Source organism: Phascolarctos cinereus, unplaced genomic scaffold (genome assembly GCF_003287225.1).
Source record: "Phascolarctos cinereus isolate Bilbo 61053 unplaced genomic scaffold, phaCin_HiC Scaffold_5;HRSCAF=322, whole genome shotgun sequence".
In the NCBI taxonomy this organism is placed as follows: Eukaryota; Metazoa; Chordata; class Mammalia; order Diprotodontia; family Phascolarctidae; genus Phascolarctos; species Phascolarctos cinereus.
In genome coordinates, this window is record NW_027555958.1 from 243,264,739 (window position 1) to 243,288,436 (window position 23,698).

Sequence of the window (23,698 nt, forward strand, 5' to 3'; positions counted from 1 at the left end):
TGAAAAGGGCGCCAGGCTTGCAGCCAGGAGGTCTTCTCTGCCTTTTATCGGCTGTAGGACTTAGAGGAAGTCAACGTAACCTCTGTGGGACCCAGTTTCCTCATGCGTGAAAAGAGGGACTTGGACTAAATCGTGTGTAGGGTCTCTTCTAGCTTTATTCTAAGAAAAAAACCAAAACAAACCTCAAATTCTGCTGTGGAGGTGGGGCAACTTGGGTGGGACGATCCGAAGTATGTGGCGGGGAGGGGGGGGGTGTACAGGTATGTACACACGGGCTTAGTCCTGGTGCCCCCCGAGTAGGTGCATGCAGAGTGTTAGGACTAAACCCTGAAAACACCTGTTAGTTAGCATGGACCCAATAAGAGAAAGAAAAAACAATTAGCCAATTTATGATTTTTCTCCTTATAAAGTACTCCACTTCCCTAAACTAAGTTAGGTTGTCTAGGGGCTTTATTCCTTGTCTACTTGTGAAAGGGTTGACCAAAGTTTGGCTGACTGGTGAAATGCGAGACGGTTTGAATTAAAACGTGTGTGAAATCAAACTGTAATTTATTAATGGACACTAATGGCCTGTAATCAAGGCACAGCCTGTTAGGGGAACAATTAGAACGTTTGGCTAAAATGTAAACCAGGGAATGCCCTTTGGGCAGGTGATCTAGCGATTGTTTCGATTTTTCTGGGGTTCCTTGTGCCCCACTCCCATCTGTATCCTCTCCCAAACCCATAAAAACGGGAGGCGGACACACTTTGAGGATGGAAAGAAGGAGGAAGTAGAAAGTCACTTGCAGCGAATGGGACAGACCTGGAGAGGAGAGATGGCGGCTTCAACTCCTCCCAAACCTTTGGGCCACTGAATTCCTGAAGAAATCCTCACACTACCACCCGTGATGAGGGGTAGAGCAATGCGGGGCTCGTGACACACTCCACTGTGACTCATCTGTTTTTTTCTTTATTTCTTCCTTCCCGTGTCATTCATTCCCTGGCCCTTTCCCTTCAGGAAAAAAAAAAGTTCCAAGGAAGAAAAACTCGGAAACCCCTAAACCAAGAGTGATAGTGAGGATCCGGTCCTGGCATGGGGGACCTCCTCCATTCTCCTACCTTGACCTGGACGTCTTTAAAATGCTTTTAAAGCTGGGGGTGGGGGAGGCACTGTGGAGTTGACTGTAACTTTGGATTGTGTTGAGATGGGTTTTTAGGAGGAGATAGAATTAGGGGCAATTCTAGAAGGGAGAAGGAAGGTTTGAATCATTTCTCCGAGGTTCAGGACCAGGAAATCTCGGAGAGAAGATGCCGTGTGGAGAAGGGCTTGGGAGAACGAGGAGGTTAAGACTGGAGGATGTAACGCAGGCCATTCCTGGAGGATAGGAGAGCAGCCCAAATCACATATATGTCAATGGATTAAAAAAAAACAACACTGAATCCCTTCCTCCGGAAAGAAAAAAAAAAGCAAGCAGTTTTACACAGGTGAAATCAGGTCACTTTGAACGCCAAAGGGCAGCTTTGAAGGCGGGGAGGGAAGAGTTGAAATCACAAAAAAAAAAAAAAAGCTCGGGGGAGGGGGAGAAGGCGGGAGGCTGCGAGAAGCAGCAGTCCCTCCACTAGACCTAGTCTTTCAGAGAGTGGGGGGCGGGGTATTGAGAGTTGATTGTATGTGACCCTCTAGGCGCTTTTAATAGAAACTGCTGGAGCTTCCTCTTTACCTCTTCTCCAACCCCCCCCCCAGTCATTGACCAGAGCAGCAATGTTGCATTCCCAAAAGTCCTGAATTGGGAGCCATCTTGTTGTACCCTAAGGATCCATCTGTCCTTGAAGAATGTGGTTAGGGTTTCCCCATTTTCTACTGGGGAAGTGTCTGAGGCTGGGGTGGGGGTGGAGAGGACTTGTCTGTTCCAGGGCTATTTTAGGTTTCCTCTACACCCCCCCTCCCCGTGAAAAGTGTTTTAACTGCTGGAAGTATGCATCTCCCTGGCTTCCTGTGTGGCCTGGATAGGGGGAGGGGCCTCTCTGCTATACAGGCAACCTGATGTGATGTGGAAAGAAACTTGGGTCCTCCTGGTTCTGCCATGAACTCAATAAGTAACCTTAGAGAAATGAATGGCTTCCCTTCTCTTGGCCTCGGATTTCTCTTCTGTTAAAAGGCGAGAATGGGGCTACTAGATTATCTCTAAGGTTGATTTCAGCTCTCTTATTGTAGAGTCTTAAGAAACCAGTGTACTTTAACTTCAGATAATTTCCCCATTCCTCCTTCCCAGATTTCCTGGGTCCCACCTTCCTGAATTCATTCATTCTTCAGCCAGTGTTGACTTACTTTACTATATATGCCAAGCCCTGTGCCGGGTATTTTGGAGGAATATAAGAAGATTCTCAGCCTCGAAGGTCTCTATATCAATCCAGCACCAAGACACACCATGATTTAAAAAAAAAATGAGGAAGCTTCAAGAGAGATGCTGTAAGACATCCTTAAGAAGAATGTTAGTGCTAAAGTAGGAAGTACAAAATTGGAGTATGAGGACAACTTACCTGTATCTCCTTGGGTCACTTAATTTACCTCTCTGGGCCTCCATTTTCTCATCTATAAAACGACAGGGTTGAACTGAGTAATCTCTAAGGTCATTCTATCTCAAAGTCCATGATCCCATAGTCTGAATTTTAGTCCCAGCTTTGCTGTTGTGTTAGCTGTGTATACTCGGGCAAGTGATTTCCACTTCTTTTGGGGACTTAATTTGCCAAACTGTAAAATGAAAAGGTTGGACAGGATACACAGGTGGGGAAGCTTTGGCCTCAAGGCCACATGTGGCCCTGTAAGTCCTCAAGTTTGGCCCTTTGATGGATTCCAAACTTCACTGAAAAAAAAATCCCCTTAATAAAAGGATTTGTTCTGTAAAACTTGGATGTTCCGAAGCTCTCATAAATTGCTTTCAGCTCTAAATCTGGTGTGCCTCCTAATACCAAATTTGATCAAATACTTTAGACTTTTAGGAAGGGGGAAGATTATTTTTGTGGGTTAGAGTGGGCTTAATGGACAAGATAGGTATTGAAAGATGAATAGTGCTTAGCTCGTAATAACTAGCATTTATAGAATGTCTTAAGGTTTGCAAAGTGCTTTACAAATATTTCATTTTATCTTTACAACAACTTTGGGAGGTAGATGCTGTTATTATCCCTATGTTGTAGATGGGGAAACTGAGGCAGACAGTGGTTAAGTGCCTTGCTCAGCTTCACACAACTACTAAGTATGTGAGGATGGTTTTGAACTCGGGACTTCTTGACTCCAATCACATAGATGTTTAGTAGTAAGCACAAATTAACCAAAAGTTTGTTAAATTTATAGAACTTGAGTACAGAGAGGAGTCCTTTTGGAACAAGAGAGATGCTGGTAGGCGCATGTGGACAAATGTATGTAGAATTTTCCCTGTCAGATGAGGGGAGGGGAAGAGGAGTGAGGTGCTCATTTTGGTTGGGATTTAATCATATATAGTGGTTCTGGCTCTATTCATTGTGATTTTACCTTGTTCATTTTTTATTTTGGTAATTTAATTTTCTACTCTCAAAAAATCCAGTTAGCTGAATATAATAACATGAAAGGTAATAGGGATAAATGCAAAATCTTATACATGTGTTTGAGAAATCGACTTTACCAAGGTGGTAATGGGGGGATCATTTAGAAAGCAGTTTGAAAAAGATAAATGGGGGTTTTAGTGACTTAGATATTCAACATAATAGTGTGACTTAAAAAAACATTCATCTTGTACTGCAGTAAGAGAGGCCTGGCTTCCAGGAATAAGATGGTGGTCCCTCCGCACTCTACCTCGATCAGACCTCATCTGTATTATGTCTTTCAATTCCAGACAGTACCACATTTTAGGAAGGACACTGATTTCTAGAAAATTCCAGAAAAAGACAGCTGTAATGGTCGAGAACTTTTGAATCCATGTCATCAAAAAGAACTGTGGCTAATAAGCCTATAGAAGAGAAGATTCAGGGGATAGTTGTCAATAAGTATTTATTAAGCATTTACTGTATGCTACATGCTGAGGATACCAACCAGAGCGAAAACAAGGTCCCTATCCTTAAGGAGGTCACCTTCTTCTTCTTTGTAGTCTTTAATATTTTATTTTTTTAAATTACATGTAAAGACAAATTTTAACATTCACGTAAAAAATTTGAGTTCCAAATTTTCTCCCTCCCTCCTTCACTTCCCTCCTACCTAAGACAGTAAGCAATTTGATATAGGTTATATATGTGCAATCATGTAAAACATTTCCATATTAGTCATGTTGGGAAAGAAGAAACAGACAAAAATACTCCACAAAAAGATAAAGTGAAAATAGTACACTTTGATTAGAATTCAGACTCCATCAGTTCTTTCTCTGGATGTGAATAGCAATTTTCCTCATGAGATCTTTGGAATTGTCTTGGATCATTGTTGCTGGGAGTAGCTAAGTCATTCATAGTTGATCATCATATAGTGTTGCTGTTACTTGTTCTCCTGGTTCTGCTCACTTCACTTTGCATCAGTTCATGTAAGTCTTTCCAGGTTTTTCTTGTCATTTGTCATAGCAGAGGTTCACATTCTAATGGGGAAGACAACATATAAACAACTTTGTACATACTATATATATATATATATATATATATATGTATATGTATATATATATGTATATATAGTGTAATTGGAGGTAATCTCAGAGGAAAGATAAGGGATGGTTGGGGAGGAGGGGAGGAGACTAGATGAGGAAAGATAGAAGGTGGTATTTGAGCAGCTGAGTCTTCAAGGAAGCCAGGGAATTGAGGAAGCAGAGGTGAGGAGGGAGGTCTGTCTCTGGATCATAGAGAATAGAGAGTAAAGAAAATTAGAAAGGCTGTAAAGGACCAGATTGTGAAAAGCTTTAGAAGCCAAACAGAAGATTTTTATATTTGAATCTGGAGGTAATAGAACCACAGGAGTTTATTGAATAAGGGGGTGACATGGTCAGATCTGCACTTGAGGAAGATCACTTTGGTAGGTGAGTGGAGGATGGAGCAGAGTGGGGATAGACTTGAGGCAGGACGACCAACCAGCAGACTATTTCAGTAGCCCGGGTGTGATGTGAGGGGAAGAGGCTCTGACCAGCATAGGGGCAGAATCAGAAAAGAGAAGGGAATATGGATGAGAGATGTTTCAAAGGTAGAGATGACAAGATTTAGGAAGAACTAGGAGCCATCGGCAGAAGTTACAGAGGCAAATTTAGGATTGATTTTGGGAAGAACAGAGAAATTCAGTGCTTTGGTAGGTGATAAATCCCTCCTGGATTCATATCCTAACTGACCACTAAACCTGGCCCTCTGTCAGGCCCACCCTTTTCACTTCTTGCTCAGGGAACAGTAATCAAATCAACACTGCCATTTTTCCTGTGACTTCACTCACCATCTCTATGATTTCTTCAAACAAAACACCCTTCCCTGGCTACGTCCTTTACTAGAGTAAAGAGTCAGTGGTGAAATAGTGGTTTAGAGAAATAGCCTTGAGAACAGGAAGACCAGCATTCAAATCTTCTCTTTGGGGGAAAATACATTTATGTATGTACATGTGTGTATGGATAGGTGTATATATATATATATATACACTATATATATATATATATATATATATATACACACACACACACACACACAACATACACACACATATGTATATGACCCAGAGCAAGTCACTTAACTCAAGCTCTAGGCGTCCCTCTTAAGGACTTGCTCAGGGTCATACAATTAGTGTGTGCATTTGTTATGTGTATGTGTGTGTATATATATATGTATGTATGTATATACATACATATTTGTGTATGTATATAAATATACATTGCAAAGAGGGTGCCCACCTTCAGTGGTAGAGGGAATTTCCTCATGTGGAAGTTCTCTATAGTCAATGAAATCACAAGGCTAGTCCCTGAATGTGAGTTCCTTTTTCTACCTTTGGCCTAATGGCCTTCTTACCCTGGAGATGCCTCCACCCCCGCTTCTCACAGATGAGTTCCTGCCCAGAACCAGCTACACCTTACTTCTCTTGTAGCTCCACTCCTGACTCTTGACTTTTCCACCTCCAAGCTAGCATATCAGGGCTGACAAGCTGACCAGACAGGGTAACAACCTCATGCCCTTTGAATCAGGTATACGTGGATGTCCCTGCCCTAGCACACATTTCTGTCTGGAACTGTGCATAAGCTGTTTGGCACTTTCTGATTCCTTCAAAATATTAGAAACTATATTGTATAGAGGAATCTTATCAGTTGGTAAAATCAAATCTTAAATCAGTCTGGAAATCTCAGTGAACTGGACTTGCTTCTTTTCCATCCTTCTCAAGCACCATTTCCCTCCTTTCTTCTTTCTAGCCCGTGTCCTTGTGAGCAGGGACCGTCTTACTTTTTTTATCTGTATCCCCAAGAACTTAGCACATAGCACTTAATAAATACTTCATTCCTCCCTTTTGCTTTTTCTCCAGACCTTTCTTTTTTCTCTTTCCTTCTATCCCTTGTTTTTCCCTTCTTTCCCCCCTCTCTTCCTCTTCATCTTTTTCTTCTTTCCCTCTTTTGTCCTCTTTTATCCTCCCCATTTGTTTATCTTTAGTGATGCTGGTCTTCTGGCTATTCCATGAACAAGATACTCCGTCTATGATTCTGGTCACGTTCTCTGGCTGTCCCCATGCTTAGAATGCTCTCCCTCCCCCCACTCCCAACTACTGACCTTCCTGGCTTCCTTGAAGTCTCAACTAAAATCCCATCTTCTACAGGAAACTGTCCCCAACCCCTTTTAATTGTAGTGCCTTCCCTCTATTAATTATCTCCTGTTTATCCTGTATATGGCTAACTTTGTATGTATTTTCATGTTGGCTCCTCCATTTGATGGTAAGCTCCTTGAGGGCAGGGACTGCCTCCTTTTACAGTCCCTGAGCTGAGCTCAATGTCAGGTGCGTAGTAGATACTTAATCAGTGTTTATTGATTCTTTAATTTCTTTCTATTTGTCTCTTTTCTACTTTCTCTTCTTCCGTCCCTTTTTCTTTTTCTCTTTTTTTATTTTCTTCACTGACTACTGAATTGGATTGTGAGGAAAAGGAAGCTGATATCAGGGATATTTAATAAACATACACTGCTTCTAAGGTATGAGTAACAGGGTAACTGTAGGTTCTGGCATTAGAGTGTCCGCAGATATTTGTTTGCTTATTTTCTCCCCATTAGACTGTGAGCAGTTTGAAAGCAGAGACTGTCTTTGGCCTTTCTTGGTGTCCCCAATACTTAGCACAGTACTGGTCATAGAGTACGCAATTAAAAAATACTTATTAACTGACTTATACAGTTATAGTCAAAGAATCTCAGAGCTGGAAGGGACCGTGGAGATTCTTTAGTCTGTCTTGCTTATTTTTCCTGTTTGAAACTTAGGCAATGACTTGCCTAAGGTCATACAGGCAGGTACACTGGGATTTGAACCCAGGTCTCTTTATTCTCAATCCAATTCTCTTGCCACTCAACTGCCTCCTGTCTCCTCAGATGAGGGCATTTGTGTACCCAAAAAAAAAAAGATCTACAGCTGGCTTTTTTTTTTCATATTTTAGGGAGTCTGTGAACTTGGATAGGGAAAAAAAACCTACATCTTTATTTTCACTAGCCTGTAATTAAAATTTAGCATTTCCTTCAATTGTGAATTTAAAAAAAATAACTCTGAAAGGTTTCATAGGTTTCGCCACATTGCCACACACACACACACACACACACACACACACACACACACACGCACACGCACGAGATTGTCCATCAGATCCTTTACTAACTATCTGTATGACCGTGGGCAAGTCACTTAACCCAGTTTATCTCAGTTTCCTCATCTGTCAGAGCTAGAGAAGGAAATGGCAACCCACTCCAGTATCTCTGTCCAGAAAACCTGACATGGGGTCAAGAAGAATCAGACATGACTGAAAAATGACTGAACAACAAAAATCAGATCCTTTATCACCCAAGAAAGATTCCAGCATGTTTCCTTGTAGTAGGATGTTGAAACCACAAAGATGCTAGAGGTAGGGAGGTATCTTAGGAAACTACTGATGTTGGAATTAGAATACCTGGAGTGTCAGCTCTAGCACCCACAGAAGGCTGTGCACGAGTAAGTCCCTTTATCTCTCTAACTTCATCTTTCCTCTCTGTGGAAATGGGAATGATAATTTGCACTCCCAGGGCTGGGGTGAGAAGAGAAGCCATTTGTGGTGTATAAATGTTCGTTATTGCCAGCTTTGTAGATTCCCTGTCTTCATTCAGCTCAAGAGCCTCCTCCTTTGCCAGGTGTTTCCTGGCTACTCTGCCTGCTGCACACCAAACCCCCAATTATTCACGTTCTCACCTTCCTCTCGGTGATGACTCTGCATTTACTTATCTCTGTACAGTCCTTACTTGTATGCCTGTATATTTCCAGGAGAATAAAAACTTCTTGAAGGCAGAGAAAGTCTTGGGGATTTTTGCTTTGGTTTTGTGGACCCAGCACCTAACACAGTGCCTTGCGTGAAATAAACTCCTATTGAATATTTGTGGTTAAATTGAGTATGTATATAAAGCATTTTAGAGATCCCTAAGTATTATACAAGTGCAGACTATTATTTCCCTTACCAAACTGTAAACCTCTTGTGGATACAGCAAGGACTATATGTCTCATTCTGCTGGGGATCCCCCATAGCACCTTAAGAGGTGCCTCACCTGCTTTCAGAATTCTTCATTAAATAACTAGGGGAAAGAATAGACGAATATGAATGACAGGAAAAGGTCTGGGAAAGTGGGAGAAGTGGAGTGGGAAACTGGAGAGTGGTATCTGGGTAACGAGAGGGGAGCATTGAAGGGAAAGGTGTGTACAGTGGCCAGGCTCCCCCTTCCCCCTGGAATTCCTCCTTGGTGGCAGAGCAGTTGATCTCTTGGAGACGTTCCTTGGACCCATCCAGTCATTTTTAGAAGCTCTGAGTTGGGGTCTGGTGGCTTGGTGTAGTACAAGGAACCCTGAATTAGGAGTCAAGAGCCTGGATTCTGTTCCTGGCTTTGCCTCTAATTTGCTGTGTGACCTGTAAACCTGAATTTCCTCAACTGTAAAACTGAGGGAAGGGGGTATTAATGGAGTAGATGATTCCTGAGGACCCTAGGGCTGAGAGCCTGAGTTCAAATCACTCATTAACTTGTATAAAACTTTGTATGGCTTGATGTCTGATACGAGGCTTCATTTTTGTCACCTGTAAAATAATAGGGTTGAAATAGATGTCCTCTAAAATCTTGTGATCCTTTGAATTGGGCTAATGCGTGAGCCTTGAGCCGGGAGGGATAGGAGGGGATGGGGAAGGGAATGGAGAGGGGAACCTAAGATAACTTGAGGTTCCTATACAATCCTCGACATTAAGTTCTTGCCTTCTCCCTAGTGCCTCTCCCACCCCATCCATACCAAAATTACATCACATAGGATGTTTATCACAATTGGTATCTTTTTACCCTCCCCCTCCCTTTTTTTTTTACAAAATATGTTTAATTGATGTCCTTTGTGTCTATATAAAAATCATTTCCCACCTCCCTCCTGATTCAGATATTGAACCCTCCCTTGAGAGAAAGAACAATTAAGCAAAAACATTGGCTCCATAAACCCTGTCTGACAAAGTACATCATAAATAGTAGTCTCTTGCCTCTCTGCAGTGAGGGAGGAGGTTAGGTTTTATTATCTTTGCTGGTTTTCCCATTACTCAGTTCCACTTCCTGTTTAGTGATTTTTTTTCGTGTATTGGTATACTCATTCTGTATATTGTTCTCTTGGCTCTGCTTATTTCGGTTGGTATTGGTTTATGTAAATCTTCCCATGTTTCTCTGTATTCCTTATATCATTTCTTGCTAGACAAAGTTTTTACATTCATATGCTACAGCTATCCTCTTATGGATAGGCACCCACTTTGTTTCTAGTTCTTTGGGATCATAAAAGAAAGCTTCTATGAATATTTTGGTCTATATTGGACCTTCGTTTGAATCTTTGGCTCCTGAGAGTAGGAAAAGGGAAGGGAGAGGAATTGCTTCTTATATAGGAGTGCTTCCCACATGAGACCTCCTCTTATCCCCCCAGCTACTAATACTCTCTCCCTACCCCAATTGCCTTGTATTTACTTATTTTGTATATGATTATCTGTGTACTAAAGGCAGTTTATCTAGTAAGTAGAGAGCCCTCCTTGAAGATAAAAGAGCTGGGTTCTGGTCTTACCTCTGATATTGATTGGCTATGACCCCAGAACAACTCTGTAAGACCAGATACCCCCTTAGAGAGAAGGTGCCAACTTTGGTGGAAGGAGTTTCCTTCACTGAAATCACAGGTCCATTTCTCATCCCTAAATGTGTACTTGTTGTCTCTGGTGATAGAAAGTAAATTTCTTGAAGGCAGGGACCATTCCATCTTTTTGTCTTTATATCAAAGAGTCAAGCATTTCCCTTTCCCCAGGACCTTGCACAATGCCTGGCACACAGAACACTTAAAATGCTTGTGATTCATTGATTGATTGATTATCTCCATACCTGCATCATAAACTCCTTGAAGACAGAGAGGGACTCAGTCTTATAGTTTGTCTTCTTCCTGGCACCTAGTATAGGACTGGGCCCTTTGTCAAAGCTGAGTAAATGCTTGTTGAATGAGTGAATAAATAAATGACCTCTTGTTTTTTTGAATATTGTACAGATGTGTCAGAGGGTTAGAACATGGGGTTCTCTGTATGCCCATCCTGCTGACTAAGTTTTTATGTCCTGTTCAGGCTGTCTTTTCCCCAGATGTGGGCTGTGAAACTTCTCTCTGATTCCTTGGTATAGCTGGGACAGACTTGATATTCAGGGGAATGAATGAATGAATGAATCAAAGGCATTTATTAAGCATTTAAGCACATGCCAACCACAGGAGATACAAATAAAAAAGCAAGAGAATTTATATTTCTAAGGCAAGTAGGAGAAGACAAGTCAGGGATGTGTCATGATAATGATGAAGAAAGATATTTTTGCTTGGAGAGAAGGGAAAAGGAGGACCTTATCTTTCCTGCCCTCAAACCTGGACCTTTTCTCAGACTTTTTAGTCAAACTGGGGAGCAGCTTAAGTGCATTGGAAAAGAGGGTTGAATTTGGAATCTGGGAACCTGAGTTCCAATCCTATCTCTGCCATTTATTACTAGTATGACTTAAGGCAAGACATTTCACTTTAATTAGCTTCAGTTACCTCATTTGAAAATGATAGACTTTGATCTTGCTTGATCTTTAAGGTCCTGTCAATTGTTAAATCCGTTATCTTTGGTGAACCCTAGCTAGTAGAAATAGCAGAGTATGATAGGAAGAGCAATAGACTCTGGCAGTCCAGTCAGTGCTACTGACTAGCTCTGAGGTATTAAGTAAGCCTTTGGGCCTCAGTTTCTCCATTTGTCAGACAGAGGTGAGGATGAATTGGAGGAGTGTGAGGAGTGTGTGGTAGTCAGCTCCAACCGAATCCTGCCTAGAGAGTGATTGTTAAGATTTCACCAAGAGCCATTTACCCCTTAGGATGAGCAAACTACAGATCAGAGCTTGATTTATTATTTTGTAGATTGTCTAGACTTGTTTGTCCTTTGTTTTCAAAGAGGACCAATGACATCACAGGGAATGTCTTGACTTGTGGGTGAATTGGATTTAAATGAGGCAGAGCTCCATAGAGTCGTCAGCCTCACTCTTCCAGAGTCATGGAAGTCCGTTGGCAAGATAAAAGTCAATGATGATTGGTGATGGCTCAGGATGCAGTGGATAATCTTAGCGTCTGAGATGTCTAACCAAAGCCTGATGCTCCACAGCGCCTGCTTCAGCTGCCTTCATGGCCTTTGGAATAAATTGATCTCATCATCCTGTTCCCCTGGGGGAAGTCTTCACATGCTTGATAAACCCATTCACAAATGGGTTTGAGGCCCATTGGTTACCTCAACCTGGTTTAGCCGTCTGCTGAGATGGCTTACTGGGGTATGGCCATTGTACATGCTACAGCTTCTTAGAGATGCAGGTGACAGTTGGGTGAACAGAGGACACCAAAGGTGGATGAGCAGCCCTGAAAAGGGCTCGGCAGCCCTCACACCAGAGGTGCTGGTCCTCCCTGAACAACCTGTATACCCTAACTTATGAAAGTGTTACTATTATATACTAAACTTTAAAAGCATGTCATTCGTATTTTTTTTCCCCTCATTCACTAGCACACCCCTGATGAGATAATATGCCTTGAAAAGTAGAAAGCCCTATAAAAAGGTAAGGTATTATCATTACTAGGCCGACGATGATCTTACATTTTTAGCTGCTGGAAACTTCTTATTCTGACTGCAAATCTGTAAATTGGAGGGATGTTAGGCTGGAATGGAGGAATTAATTAGAGATTACTCCATAGAATGGATACTGATATGATGTTCATCTCAGGTCCAAGAAAAGTAAGAAGTGAGGTTTGGGGGAGTGGGGTAGGCACACGGAGGTTCAACGTAAAATCTGGGGTCACTATCACAGCTCAGTTGGTAGGAGAATCCAGAAGTCCTAGAATCATAGGAATTGGAACAGAAAGTAAAATGAGTCCACTTTTGCAGGTGGAAAAACTGAGGCTTAGAAAGGGGAAATTGATTTCTCCCAGGATAGCAACTAGTAGATAGCAGAACTGACAGCCCACGTCCCCCAACTATGAATATATTGCTTTATACTCTAGACCATTCTGACGTCCCTTTAGACAGGCAGATGTAGTGAGGACAGCTCAAGCAGAGACACTAGGCTATGGGGAATAGAGGAGAGACCCATGTGTGTGTGTGTGTGTGTGTGTGTGTGTGTGTGTGTGTGTGAGTGAAAGAGACTGACAGGCATACTCTGATGCCTCCTAGTGACACCGCCTTAGCCACTGGGCAGTGCCAGGTGGGGCTTCCCTGGGCTGCTGGCAGCATAGATTTCTAGGTCACTGCACAGGGTGCCCTGCCAAATCCCAGGCCCTGCCCACAACTGGGCCCCTGAAGCCAAGCCCCTCCTCCCTCTACTCAGCCTTCCAGTTCCTCCCCCAGGGCAGATTGGTCCTAGTTTATACCCTTCTCACTCAATCCTCAAGTTTCATAAGGATCTCAGTTTGGCTCCTTGACATGGGGGTGAAGAACATCTGTATGTGACAATGGTAGCCCCCAGCTAAGGTGCCTTTATTGCCCCATTTAGTTCTTCACCCTATCTTTAATAAAGCAGAAATAAACAGGATCTCTAGAGATGGAACTAGAGAGAAATTTTCTTGTTTATCTAGTGTCTTTGGTGATTCTTGAAGATATTTGGGGTGGGGGGTGGAGGGAGAAGGGAGGTTGTGTTTGGAGGCATTTCTTCCTTACTTCATGGTATACCCCTTGGTCTAGTCATAACTTAGTTGAGAAGGGGGATGAACAACTCTTTATCTTAGTTCTGGCCCCTAGCTCAATCCCACTCCTGGGATCTACCCAAATTCAATTCAATTTTAAAAATAAATTGAAATTTAAAAATTCAGTTAAAAAAAAACCATTTAAGTATCTACTCTGTTACCTTAATACCTTGTATTAGACTCTGGAGGAAAATAGAAATTTTACCAAACAAAATTTTTAACAAACCACTAACCTTGCCCTCAGGGAGCTTACATTTTAGTAGGGGGATATGACATATGCCCCTGCAAGTTAGACTAGCTTTTCCTTAAAGGTATTTAAACCATCCTTGAGACTTCAGAGGAAACTAAAGGTTGAGGCTCTTGATATCACTTCTTGGTCACCTGAATAGAAAATAGCGCTCCAGGCACTCTCTGATATTTGGCTGGCAGATCACTATGAGCAACTCTGAGGTAGGGGAATATTGCTAAGTTGAATCAGCTCTGGTTGTCCTCATGCATGTCTTGGTTAAGTAGCCTTCTGTTTTGGCTAAGTAGATTCCTTTTGTTAACTGTTGGATAACCTACGAGTGTCTCATTTCATTCTGTCTACTGAGTCCTCTTTCTTATAGTGTATCTTTCTTTTTCTTCCATGCTTGTTTTTCTTGGTTTCATATGGCTTAAATTGCCAGAGAAATAGCCTGAGTTAGGCCCAGCCCAGAACAACATACACAGATAATTATAATATAAACTATTACATGAGTGCACTAGAGCATATACCCCAAGGAGGTCATTGATAAGAAGAAAGCCCTCATATACATCGAAATATTTATAGCAGCACTATTTGTGGTAGGAAAGACCTGGAAACAAAGTAGATGCTCGTTGATTGGGGAATGTGGTGTGTGATCATAATGGAATATTCCTATACTATAAGAAATGACAAATATGATGAATACAGAGGAACATTCAAAGAGCCAAGAAAACAGTATGTGAAATGACTATAACATTATAACTATAACAGTATAAATGGAAAGAACAACTACCACAAAATCATCAAAAGGGAATGCTGCAGAATTATTAAAAAATAAGGATGGCCCCAAAGAAGAGATAAGATTCTTAGAACCCATCCCCTTTTTGTTCTTTGGTTTGGCAAGGCAATTGGGGTTAAGTGACTTGCCCAGGGTCAACACAGCTAGTAAGTGTCAAGTGTTTGGTCCGAGACCAGATTTGAACTCAGGTCCTCCTGACTCCAGGGCCAGTGCTTTATCCACTGTGCCACCTAGAATCCATCCCTTTGCAGAAGAGGTGTTTTCCATTTTTTGATGTATCAGCTTTGCTGGGTTTTTTTTTTCCTTGTCCTCCTTTTCTTAAAAAAAATTCTTTGTTATATGGACAAGGAGTAGGAGGAGAGATACTGGAAGAAATTTTGGCAATGTAAAAACGAAAGATGCTAACAAAAATTATTTTAAAAGATTAATGTACTACAAAATATTTATAGCAGCTCATTTCTGGAGGCAAAGAATTTGAAATTGAGTGGATACCAACAATTGAGGAATGGTTGAACAAGTTGTAGTATGTGATTATGGTGGAATATTATTGCACTTAAGAAATGATAAGCAAGATGTTCTCAGAAAAACTTGGAAAGACTTGCATGGACAGATACAAAGTGAATTGTACTATGTACAAAGTCACAGCAATATTGGAAGATGATCAGCTGTGAATGACTTAGCTATTCTCAGCAGTACAATGATTTAAGACAACTCTGAAGGACATATGATGAAAAATGCTATCTATCCCCAGAGAAAGAACTGATGGTGTCTGAAAACAGATTGAAGCATACTTTTTTCTTTACATTATTTTTCTTGAGGTTTTTCGTCTGTGTTTTCTTTCACAACATGGTTATTATGGATATGTTTTGCATGACTACATATGTATGGCCTATATAAAACTGTTTGCCTTCTCAATGGGGTGGGTAGGGAGAAAGGGAGAGAATTTGAAACTCAGTTTTAAAAATAAATGTTAAAAATTGTTTACATATAACTAGGGTAGATTTTTTAAAAAAAAATTAAATACATAAAAAAGTGACTGTACTAGAAATGAATAAGTGATACTTATGGTCTATATGACCTTGAGCAAATCACTTCAACTCCCAGTACCTCAGTTTCCCCATCTATATAATGAAGGGGTTGGATTAGATGGCCTTAGAGGTCCCTTCCAGCTCTAAATCCAGATCTTAACAAACCTGTAGAAATGGTTTTGAAGTTTATGAGGTCCTAAGAGTATCTACCCATTCTCTGACCAAAGGAAAAGAAGAACCTATAATGAACCTTGGTTGATCTGATTCCATGGTCCTGACTATAGATTTGGGAACCAAGGGCTACTAGGTGAGGGAATCACAAATAGTAAGTCTTTGCCCTAGGAGGGAGCAGGGTAGTAATGGGAGTATAACTGATACTCACAGCTTGTCCTCTTACCTGCCTGATTTCTGTGCCCAGGAAAATGATGGTCCGAGGAGAAAGACTTCAAAGTGAATTCTATGGTCCTGACACATATGGGTGGCTGATTGCCTGTCCTTCCCCTTTCATCCTCACTTTACCTGAATTGGGAGCACACGCTAGTGATGGGTGGAAAGCCTCACAATGGAATGAGAGGCATTAACTCTGGATCCTGGCATGCAGCATTCACTCTTTCTCCTTCCATTTCCCTTTAGATTTGTTGATTGGGACTCTCAGCACTGCTGTTGGAAACCTTACAGGTATGGCTAAGTGGGAGCCACCTCTGAATTCAAATTGCTGGGCTTTTAGGAAGTAGATTAGATCAGCCTGGGCTGGGACTGGTTACAAGGGCTACTCCTATGGCCTGAGACTTGGGACAGGACTGCAGAAGTGATCTGGCATGGTGAGATGAAAAGAAACTTAAGTTAGGGGTCTGGATGTAGGTTCAAATCCTGGTTCCATCACCTTACTTGTTAAATGAATCTGGAAAAATCACTTCACCTGGTGGGCCTCAGTTTCCTCGTCTGTAAAATGAGGGCATTAGGTGACCTTTAAAATCCTGTCTGACTCTAAGTCTGTGCTCCTAGAGTAGGGGCAGGGATCCTGCAACTGGCAGCTTTTGACAAACCCAAAACTGGTAAGCAAGGAGGGGAAGACTGATTTTTCTAACAGATTTTTGCTTTGATATAGTCTGTGACCTGGAGTAAGGTCCTGGACACATTCTTCTCTCTTTATTCTTCTGTGAGAATTTTGGATACTTGTGACTTGGGAATTCCTCTGACTATATTCTAAGATCTAGAGGGTAGAGGGAGGAAACCAGGGGAAGGTTTGGGCAATTATTGGAGATGGATTATTCATATGAAAGCATTTAACCTGTTTCCATTTCTTTTTTTGTGCCCAATAAACTATATGATCATGGTATGTTAAGTTTCTGAGTCTTGTGAATGTGGAAAATCATAGCCAGGAAGAAGATATGGAGTGGGGCTTTATAACTTCTTACAGATCATATATTTTAGATATTTTAAATAATATTCGTTTGATCCACTAGATTAAATTCTGAACTGACACAGCATGCCACTAAAAGCCATGGGCTTGTCCCCAGTTTGGGAGAGGGAGGGAGGGAAATAGTCTAGGCATCTGTAAGCCAAATAGCATCTGGTGGACATAAGGGTTGCTACAGCCTCTCCTGCACGTGTGCCAAGAGATCTGGGGTGGCTATTGCCTGGTGTCTTAAGGCAAACATTACCTTGTAGAAAATTCATATATTTTACCCCCTTGTTGGATAATTAGTACAGTGACACACTGCCTTTCTTTAGGCTTATGGTTGTTATAAGGATTAGATGAAAAAACATAAATATGGATCAAAACTAGATCTCAGGGGGTCTGTTAATAAGTAACTTCTGGGATGGGTTACAAGCCTAATACTGAGGTAAGCAACAAATTGTTGAGTTTTAGAAGCTGTTTTCTTTCAATTTTACAGACGCAAATGTTCTGGACCTGTTCTTATATCCAGGATTGAATCACCATCTCCACTATTCAGCTTCCTCTAAATTCCCTTTAGATCAGAGATTCTCAGCCTTTTTTTGTGTCCTGAGCCCCTTTCGGCAGTCTGGGGAAGCCTATGTACCCCTTCTCAGAATAATGTCTTTAAATGCCTAAAAGAAATACATAGGATTACAAAGGAAACCATTTATATTAAAACAGTATAAACATGGTTATTATGGTTTAAATTTATATGAAAACATTAAAAAAACCAAGATCAAGGTAAGAGCCCCTGTTTTAGATAAAAAGATAAAACTCTCAGGAAATCCCTCTCTTTGGTTCAAAGTATTTGTGTGACAATAAAACAAATACAGAGGACCATAATACACAAAGAGTACGTTGTTTCTCAGTTTTTTTAGTTGTGTTGACTCTTCCTGGCCCCATTTGGATTTTCTTGGCAAAGATATTGGAGTGGTTTGCCATTGCCTTCTCCAGTTCAATTTACAGATGAGGAAATTGAGGCAAGCAGGGTTAGGTGACTTGCCCAGGGTCACACAGCTGAGAAGTGTCTGAGGCTGGATTTGAACTCAGGTCTTTTTTACCAGGGCCATGGTTGATAACATTACTTACTTGGTGTTGGGGGAATAGGGCAGAAGAGGAGGGAAAAGGGATGGAAAGGGGATGTGGGAAAAAACATTAGGTTTCCTGGAGGAGGCATTTGAGGAGGAGCTATAGCTGGTGGCTTCTTGGAGCCTGGGCTGATCCAGAAATAGTTCCTCTTTCCAAAGGGAGAATAGGAGGGAGAGGGAGGGTTACCTGAGCATGAGTAAGTGAAGTGAAAGATGCTTTTCTACCAAGGAGAGTAATGTTCTTTTTCCTCTTCTTTCTGAGACAATTGGACAAGAAGTTGTCCTCCCAGACCTCGGAGGACTTGAGTAGCTAGCTGCATCATACATAAAATAACACTGGTGCGTGTAGATACAAATCAAAGCTTCTGTTTCATATATAGATGCCAATTTGGAGAGTTCTGGGGAAAGTTTTAGACAAGGTGAAGTTTAGACAAAGTGAAGAACAACAGATAGGAATTTAAGAGAGATGAGGAGAAGGCATTCTAAACATGAGTAATGTTGTGAATATAGGCAAGAAGATGGAAAAGCACGGGCTGTCTTCAGGTGAATAGCCCAGCTCAGAGGTGTCAAATACAACTCCTGCTACAGCCCCCAGATTAAAATTATTTGGGAAATATTTAACAAAATAAATAAATTTTGTTGTTGTTGTTGTTTTTTAGTTGTGTCCAATACTTTGTGACCCCATTTGGGGTTTTTCTTGGCAGAGATACTGGAGTGGCTTGTCATTTCCTTCTCCAGGTCATTTTACAGATGAAGAAACTGAGGCAAATGAGGTCAAATGACTTGCCCAAGGTCACACAGGTAGTAAGTGTCTGAGGCCAGATTTGAATTCAGGAAGGAAGTTTCCTGACTCCAGGCCTGGCACTCTAGCTACTGCACCATTCAGCTGCCTACTGAGCCACCTAGCTGCCCAAATAAAAATGTGAAAGGACATAGAATAATATTACCTGGTTTTCTAAGTCAATATATGGCTCTAGGGATCCTCATGTACTGTTTAGTGGTCCCCTTCCTATTTGAGTTTCACATCACTGGTCCAGTTTATCTGTTTTGTAGAGTACACAGAGGTAAGACTGTAAGAACAGAGTAACACCAGATTTTGGTAGACCTTAAATGCCAGCCTAAGGGATTTGAACTTCAATTTGGAAGCTGTATGGCTATGAGGGGTGTGTGTGTGTGTGTGTGTGTGTGTGTGTGTGTGTGTGCACGTGCGCGTGTGTGTGTGTGCGCTTTTATGTATGTGATAGGATGGGCATGTGTATTCATATGCGTGTGTGAAACAGTATGTGTTTTTTCATATGTAATAGTGGATAGATATTTATGCCTTTGTGAGTGCACAGTTGTGAAGAGTTGTTGCTCAGTTGTGTCCAACTCTTCATGACCTTACTTGGTTTTATTTTGTTTTTTGTTTTTTTAGCAAAGATACTAAAGTAGTTTGCCATTTCCTTCTCCAGCTCATTTTACAGATGAAGAACTGAGGCAAACCCCAGGTCCCACAGCTACTAAGTATCAGAGGCCAGATTTGAACTTAGAAAGAACTTAAAGCACTCTATCCACTGTGCCATATAGATACGCAAATAATTTTCATATAGCACTTAATGCCCTGGGGGGTAGGTGCTGCTATTATACCCACTTTACAGATGAGGAAATCAAAGTAAACTGAGGTTAAGTGACTTGCCCAGGGTCACATAGCTAGTAAGTGTCTGAGGCTGGATTTGAACTTTCATCTTCTTAACTCCAGGCCCAACTACTGTACCACCTAGCTGCCATTGTGAAGAGTGTGTCCTGCCCCCCTGCCTTTTTTTTTCCAGATAATTGCTTTAGCTTCTATAGTACCTTGAGGCTTATAAGAGGGACTTGGATGTAGAAGAAGAGGGCCTGGGTTCAAATATCAACTCCGTAGGTGTGACCTTTGGTAAGTCAGCCTCTCCAAGCCTTAGTTGCCTCCTTGGTAAAATGCTGGGGTTGGCCTGGATGAGATCACTTTCACCTCAGGAATCTAAGATCCTATGAATCCTTCTGAGGCAGGTATGATAAGGGATGTTATTTCTGTTTCATAGAGGAGGCAATGGAAGCCCAGGCAGGCTAAGGACCCAGGACTAGTAGGTGTACAAGGACCCACAGCTAGTAAATGGCAGGGCCAGAGTTAAAGACCTTTCCACTTAGTAGCAGCTGCCTTTGTACATGCTGCCTATACCTCCAGTCATAGCTGTCTTACAAACCTGGATGACTGGGGGAGAGAGAGTGGGGATGGTTCTGTGGAATCTCCTCCCTACTACTAGAAAAACAACTCCATTTGTCCAGAAGCACGAAGTGCCCTGTGTTCATGGTGGGTTGGTCATGTCTTTTGGTATGAGAGTGAGCATCATTATGTGAGCAGAAGGGGGAAGGGACAAGTGTGAGTTCCAGGGTGTGTGTGTGTGTGTGTGTGTGTGTGTGTGTGTGTGTGTGTGTGTGTGTGTGTGAGAGAGAGAGAGAGAGGGACTGGACCCATTAGCGCGGGATCCTTGTGTTCTTGTCAAATGCACGTGAGTGTGAATTTCAGGCTTCTTTGGTGTATGAATATTTGTACATCTCTGTCTATATGCTTGATTTTTGGGTGTATCTCTGGGTGGGAGGCAGAGGTAGAGATGGGGGGATGTTTGTGGACATAAGCATCTGTCTGGCTTTCCAGGCTCAGGCAAGGTCACTGTGTCAGAGGAGCATTTCTGACACTTTCTCTGCCTGTGATCCCAGCTCTGAAAGCCCCTACTGCAGGGACTTCCCTTCCAGCCTGACTCACGATGCCTCATGCCTCTGACTCAGGCCTGGGCTTCCAGCCAGTTCCCTCCTTCCCTCTCCCCTCCCCTTCTGTTCACCCGGGTCTGCCACAACCCAGCGAAATGAACATGGAAGAGATACACAGAAAGAAATGGAGAGGACAGAGAGATGGAGAAAGACTAAGATTGAGGAACAGCAGAAAGATGAGTGAAGGTCAGAGATGGATAAAGACTAAGAAGGTGAGGGACACAGAGATGGAGAAAGTGAAGGACAAAGATACAGACACAAAGGATAGATGGGGAGAGACTGAAGGCCAGAGACAAGGAGGAACTAAGAAACAAATACAGAGAGATGGAGATACTGAGGAACATCACATGAGGAGAGAAGAGGGACAGAGAGGTGTAGAGCCTGTGGGGACAAAGAGGGAGAAGCCGAGGGTTAGGGAGACCAAATGACCAAGAGATAGCAAATCCATAACCAGGAATAAAAAATTGGGGGATGGATAAGGGACACAGCAGGTACAAAGCATAGCGTACCCGTGGGTACAGTCAAGATGAGAAAGGTCAACTCTTGACCTCTTGGAGATTGTGGGGAAAGAGGAACTAATTAGGGGAGATGGCCAGAGACGGGTCCATTTGTGATAGTGATCTCTGACTATATCCAGCAGCAGTAGAGGTCCTTGAGAATAGGTGTGGGGATAGTGATCGTTTCAGGGAGAAAGGATACTGTCTCCCATGTCATCCTGACGTAAGGCACCATTTATCTGGAGAGATGGAAAGGCTAAAGGCGAGAGAGGCGGAAATACTGAGGGATAGAGGAAAGACCTGAGCGAGGGAGAGATGGAAGGACAAAGAGAAGAGACATATAGATGACTAGAAAAAGGAGAAATCTGGGGCAGGTAGGTGGTGCAGTGGATAGAGCACTGGCCTTGGAGTCAGGAGAACCTGAGTTCAAACACAACCTCAGACACTTGATAGTTACCAGCTGTGTGACCCTGGGCAAGTCACTTAACCCAGATTGCCTTACAGAAAAAAAGAGAAATAGGAAGAAATATTGATAGAAAAAGATCAAGAGAGACTGAGATGAAGAGGTAGAAAATGGAAAGAAACACATGGAAACAGATCCAAAGAAATCAAGTGAAAAATAGACTAACAGTGGCAAAATGAAGATTAAGGAACAGAGAAAGAAAATCTGCAAGCAAAAAGAAAAAGAAAGACAACAAACAAAGAGAATAGCTGTGATACCTCCAGGGTTGGGAAGAGAGAACCCTGGGAAGTAAAGGAGAGGATGGAGGAAGAACATGAACATGCAGATTCCTAGCCAGGTTTCACCATCATCAGTTGTTGCCTTCAAAGCCCTTGAGCTGACTTCACCCCTTCCTAGTCATAGCAGGGAAAGGCAGTCATAATGTTGCACAGCCAGGAGCAGATTGAAGCATAGAACCAGTCATTCTGGTCCACAGACCTTGTCCAACAGAAGTTGATGATTTGGGGGAGAGGAAGGGAAGGCTAAATAACAGAATGGAGGGGCAAGGAAGGGGCTTGGCAATAGTGGAAAGAGCACTGAATTTGGACTCAGAGGACTTGGGTTTAATCAAACAATAATCAATCTCTGTCTCTCTCTCTTCCCCCCCCCCCCTCTCCCTTTGTCTCCTGAGAGGCGGGGTGGCATAATAGAGAATTGACCTCTAAGTCACAAAGACCTGGGTTTAGATCCTAACTGACACATGCCTCCAGGAATAAATACAAAATGCTGTGTCTCGAATTCAAAGCCTTTCATAACCTAGCCCCCTCCTACCTTTCCAGTTTCCTTACACCTTACTTCCCAACACATACTCTTCTATCCAATGACACTGACCTCCAGATTATTCCACCAAGAAGACACTCCCTCTTTCATCTCCTGACATTTCTCTCTGGCTGTCCCCCATGCCTGAAATCCTTTCCCTCCTCTAATCAGATTACCCACCTCTTTGGCTTCTTTTAAGTACCAACTAAAATCCCACCTTCTACAGGAATTCTTCCCTAACTCCTCTTAATTCCAGTGCCTTCCCTCTATTATTTCCTATTTATCCAATATATCGCTTGTTTTGTTTTTGCATTTATCTGCATGTTGTCTCCCTCATTAGATTGTAAGCTGCTAGGGGACAGGTTCTATATTTTACCTCTTTTTGTATCTGTAGTCCCTGGCACATAGTAAGTGCTTAATAAATGTAAATTTATTTATTTATTTTTACCTTGGGCAAATCGCTTGCATTGGCAAAGGGAATTTTCTCATCAGACATTCCCTTTTTCTCTACCAATAAAATCATGGATCTCATCTTTTTCTTTCCTCCTTCCCTCCTCCCTACTGACCCACCCCCCTCTCCATTCCTATACGTTTGATTCCACTTCTGGATAGGTCTATTTTATTTCCCAAGGATATATCTAGGACTCCTTTCCTTTCTTTCTCTACCAGGTTGCTTATTTCCACTTTCCAAGGTGACACAGAACAGAGCCAGACCCTCCATTGTGTGTGATGAGGGGTTATAGAAAGGCCAAACTACTTTTACCACTTACCCTAGAATTCATGGCTTCTTAGATGTATAGAACATCAGAGCCAGAAGGCACCTTAGAGATCATCTAACCCTCCCCACCCCAACCTCGTTTTATTTTATTTTTTAAAAATCAATTTTTATTATAAACTTAACAAAGGTCTTAGCAAATATAAAACATCAAATAAACGTAATGAAGACTAAAATCCCCAAATGCAATCATAAACTCTAATCTGTTTACATTTCAGTAAAAGGGAAAAATATATAAGCTTTAACAAAATAATAACTGATTTGTTCTTGTTTGTTGCCTTCTGAGCTCTTTTCCATCTGTGTACTTGTAAAGTTTTGTTGCTGTTGTAATTTTTTATGCCGTCGTAGTCAATGTGTGGGCAATTCCTATTTCACTTCCTGGCTCTGCACAAGTCTCTATAGGTCT